A 5,274-nucleotide genomic window follows, 5' to 3' on the forward strand; every position below is an offset into this window, starting at 1 on the left:
TATTTGTATATATATATAACTATATATATATTTATATATATATATATAGCTCTAGATCTAGAGCTATATATATATATATATATATATATATATATATATATATATATATATATATATATATATATATATATATATATATATATATATATATATATATATATATATATATATATATATATATATATATATATATATATATATATATATATATACTCGTGATGCATGTATGCACGCAAAGAGCTCTGATAAACTTTTAGCATGTCATGGGACCTAACAAAATTCAGCTCCATGGGTTGATCCAAAGATCATTGAACGTACGAACTTAATTAGCACCCTATAATTTCTAATAAATGATAGCATATGCTTATTCATTATATAGCTCCAAATATTAGAGCCGTACATAAAAAATATTGCACGGCTCACTCCCTGCTGGCAGCCCGTGTTACTTGGCACCGGGAATATTATATTCCAAAAAATTATCATACAAATGCCACCCGCCGAGTTGAGTCTACGCGCGAAGCAACGGAGATTCGACTCGGGGAAATATAATTTCGATATATATACCTGACTCCATGATCATAGCCTAGCTTCATTTTTGTCTCTGACGGCTTACGGTCTCAAAGGTATCTTGACACCACAAGTCGACAAATATTTAGAAAATATGGCGAAAAATCACGCCACATTTGAGGATATAGCGAAGATCATACCATATCCTGCATAAGTATTCTGATCCCATTGCAACTGAAAATGCTGGTGATAGTCAATGAAGTATCGAAAACTTGGTGAAATTTATCAAGGTGGATGCAACCGTTTAGCTATAACGGTGCTAGCCATCCCTCCTGAAGGGTTTCGCAATTCCACAATCGTCGCACTGACTTGCTTCACTGCTCCCAAATAAATAGCATATACATCCAAAGCTCCATAGGTGTACTGCCAAAACATAATTTAGCCAAATAGCGTATAGGCCAATTTGTGGGTGAAGGGCCATCTTGGCACATAAGCCATGATGGGCGTCAATATAGACATGCCTTGAGTTCTTCTTGTATTCCAAAGAATGAGAACAATATTTTTTTTAAATAAAATGTCGGCTTTCCCATGAGTCACCAAGCTATGAAGCATCTTCCGGCGACGTCATCCAAGGGTGTATTTTGACATAAAAGGTCAACGACACAACTTTCAATTGAGGTTTAGTTTCCTCGTGATATACGTGTTGAGAGATTAGCACTTCATTAGGACCTCTTTAGGTCAGAGAAATTATCTCCGAGCCTCCCTTCAGTCATGTGCCTCACACCTTCTACCTTTGTCTAGTAGGGAATACAGGATACGGCTATATTTTTTAGAATTGGTTTGGGGGAAACTGGTTATGGTATTTCTTTTTTTTTCCTTTACTTTTGCAGAGGACGATGAATAGCTACCCTCCTCCTTCGTTCACTTGACACCTTGATTTTTTTTTTATTATTGAGAGCTTCGAGACACTTGACTATGTCTCCTTTTTCTTTCTCCCCTTTTATTTTGCTTCTTGGATTTTGTCTTCAATGAATTCAGAGGGTAGCTCCTCAACTTTGTGTAACTAATAATCCTCGCAGGCTTCTGATTTTTTTGGCCCTTGTTATCACCTCTTAGGGTGGCATGTGGCTTCACACTTGATTCAGACTTTTGTCGAGTCAGGTAGCCCTTTCATGCTCTTTTCCCTATAGTCTCCCTAGAGGCTTGGTACTCCCTTTTAACTGGACGTAGGTGAAGGGTGTGGTGAACCCACGACTCTCAGAGTCAGCGCGGATCAAAAATTCATCTGCCCACTTTTATCCCTTATTGGTGCCAACCATGTGCTTGTGTTGAGGTTACTTTACCTCAAATTAAGTTGATCGGGCATTCCCTGCCCAGGGACACACCTGAATGACAGCCATCAGAGGACTGAGCTTGACGACATATATGGGAGAAAGCCTTTTGTTGTTGGACATGATGTCCATTCATTTTAAAACACATTTTCTATAACGAGAGAAAACATGTTTATATATATACTTTTAAAAAAGAGGGAGGATCGCCCGATCATTAGTCACGCGAAATATTTTTTTAAATATCTGCCATTGATAGGCGGCATAGGACGGAGTCCCTGGTCATCTATTAGTTGATATGCACCACCATCATAAACCTGCTCAATGACAAATGGCCCTTCCCACTTTGGCTCGAATTTCCCTTTCGTCCTGTGTGTAACGACAATAGGGCATCGAAGAACGAGAACAAGTTCACCTTTGCGGAAAACTCGCTGCTTCACCAATTTATCATAGGCCCTCACCATGTTCTGGCGATATAGCTCTAAATTTTGGAGTGCGTTGAGACGACCCTCCTCCAAAGCATCCAGCTCCTGAAAGCGAAGCCGAATCTGCTCATCATTTGTAAGTTCATCTTGGACAGCCACCCGTAATGATGGGAGCTGCACTTCAAGTGGTAAGACTGCCTCACTTCCATAAACGAGGGAGTACGGCGTTGCTTGTGTTGGAGTACGAGTAGTAACTCGGTATGCCCATAAGGCTTCAAAGAGACGATCATGCCAATCTCTTTTATACTTTGTCACAGTCTTTTTAAGTATTTTCCCAAGGGTCTTATTGAACGCCTCAGCAAGCCCATTAGCTTGAGGATAATATCCCGTGGAATAATTCCATGTAATATTATACTTCGCAATGAATCTTTGCATCTTAGTGGATGTGAATGCCTTAGCATTGTCGGATGTAATACTTCGTGGAACCCCAAAACGATATATGATATGTCGTTCTAGGAAGTTGATGACGTTGTCCGTCTTTACTTCTCGTAAAGGTATGGCCTCAGCCCACTTGGAAAAGTAGTCAGTTGCAGCAAGAATGTAGTGATGCCCCTTGGATGAGGGAGGCTCAATGGAGCCAATAACGTCAATCCCCCACGCGTTGAATGGCCATGAGGGAACGGTAGGGTGAAGCGGGACCGGTGGTTGATGCTTGAAGTCACCATGAATTTGACTGTTATGACAAGCCTTTGTAGTTCTAAGGCAATCGGCCATGATTTTTGGCCAGTAGTACCCAGCCAACCTGATCCTATGATACATCTTGGCACCACCTTGATGGCCACCGCATACTCCTTGGTGCATCTCCTGTAATATTTGATCAGCTTCTTTTCTTGAGACACACCGTAGGAGTATTTCTTGACCAAATGATCATCGGTACAAGATCCCGGCCTTATAGATATATGATGGTAGGCGTTGTTGTAGGCGGCGCCTTTCCACCGAATCATCTGGCCAAGTGCCATGATTAAAATAATCAATGAATGGCTTACGCCAATCATCCTGCTCAACAATCATCGTCGTCACTTGATTGACTTCATATTCTTCAGGAACAAGTTCAAGGACAGCGGGGAGTAGCCATCTCTCTTCTATTTTTATTTCAGCGGGCTCGCTACCTGGGAGCACTAGCGCTGCTGCAAGTTTAGCCAATGCGTCAGCTGAGGCATTTTTGCCTCGTGGAATATGTGAAACTTGAACATTCTGAAATTTCTCCATGAGCTTACGCGCCGCCACATAGTATGGCACCAGCTCAGGTTGCGTACCTCATAAATATTATTGATTTGGCGAACGACGAGCTGAGAGTCACCGTATGCTTGCAAATTCCGAATATCCATAGAAAGTGCAAGTAAAAGGCCAAAGATCAAGGCCTCATATTCAGCTTCATTATTTGAGCACTCTTCCTTAAGGAGGGAGAATGAGTGGTAGATGGTCTCGCCTTGCGGCGTCTTGAATACGAGTCCGGCCCCAGCTCTTTTGCTAAGCGTGCCGTCAGGATTTGTTTCGGTACGGGATGCACCATCAAAATATAATTCCCACGGTGATTCAATACCGATGGAAAATACCTCTTCATCAGGTAAATCAATCACTAGTGGCGAATCGTCCGGCACAGGGTGGGCTGCAAGAAAATCAGCCAAAGCTTGCCCTTTAACTGCTTTTTGTGGGACATAAGTAATGTCAAATTCCATCATAAATACAGCCCATTTACCAAGACGTCCCATCAGGGCTGGTTGGCTTAGCACGTACCTTATGGGGTCTGCTCTTGCTATGAGCTGAATTTGGTGCGCCAACATGTAGTGTCGCAACTTCTTTAGTGCGAAGACGAGGGCCAAGCACAACTTCTCAATAGGTGAGTAGTTATGTTCGGCACCTACCATGGCACGGCTCAAATAGTAACATGCTACCTCCTTTCCTTCATCATTATGTTGTGCGAGCAGCGCGCCCACCGAAGAGGGCTGCGTAGCAATATAAATAATTAGTGGGCGTCCTCTCACAGGCGCCGCTAGGACAGGAGGGTTAAGCAAATACCTCTTAAGGCTGTCGAGCGCATTTTGACACTGCTCAGCCCAATGGAATGGCACACCTTTTCTCATTAGTCTCGAGAACGGCTGAGTGCGTCCTGAGAGATTAGATATGAAGCGTCGAATATATGCTAGGTGACCCTGTAATGATTTAAGTTCACTCAAATTTTGGGGAGACGGCAAATCAAAAATAGCTTTAATTTTCTTTGGCTCAATTTCAATGCCTTGATGACGAACAATAAAGCCCAAGAACACACCTGATTGTACCGCAAAGACGCATTTAAGCGGGTTCATCTTTAGTTGATACTTCTGTAGCCTATTAAATACAATACGTAGATCATCCTGATGCTTTTGGCGATCCTTTGTTTTCACGATCAGATCATCAATGTAACATTCAACCGTCTCATGGATGAGGCCATCAAGGACCACAGTCATAGCGCGTTGATAAGTCGCGCCCGCATTTTTGAAGCCAAATGTCATGACAGTGTAGTAGAAATTCCCTTTGGGCGTTCGAAAAGCTGTATCAAATGCATCTTGTGGATCCATCTTAATTTGGTTGTAACCTGAAAAGCCATCCATGAAGGACAAGGCGCCATAGCCGGTGGTAGCATCTACTACCATCTCTGTGATGGGAATTGGAAAATCATCCTTAGGACAAGCACGGTTTAGATCGCGATTATCGACGCAAATCCGAAGCTGACCATTCTTTTTCTTAACAGGAACAATGTTTGATAGCCAACGAGGATATTGCGCCTCCTTTATAAAGCCCGCAGCAATTAATTTATCAACTTCAGCAACTATGTCATTTTGTAGCTTAGGACAAACTCGACGAGGTTGCTGCTTGACTGGCCGAAACCGAGGATCGATGGCCAGCTTATGAGTGGCGACGTGAGGGTCAAGCCCACACATCTCCTTATAGCTCCATGCAAAATAGTCACGGAA

The sequence above is a fragment of the Sorghum bicolor genome, chromosome 1 (genome assembly GCF_000003195.3).
Source record: "Sorghum bicolor cultivar BTx623 chromosome 1, Sorghum_bicolor_NCBIv3, whole genome shotgun sequence".
NCBI lineage: Eukaryota > Viridiplantae > Streptophyta > Magnoliopsida > Poales > Poaceae > Sorghum > Sorghum bicolor.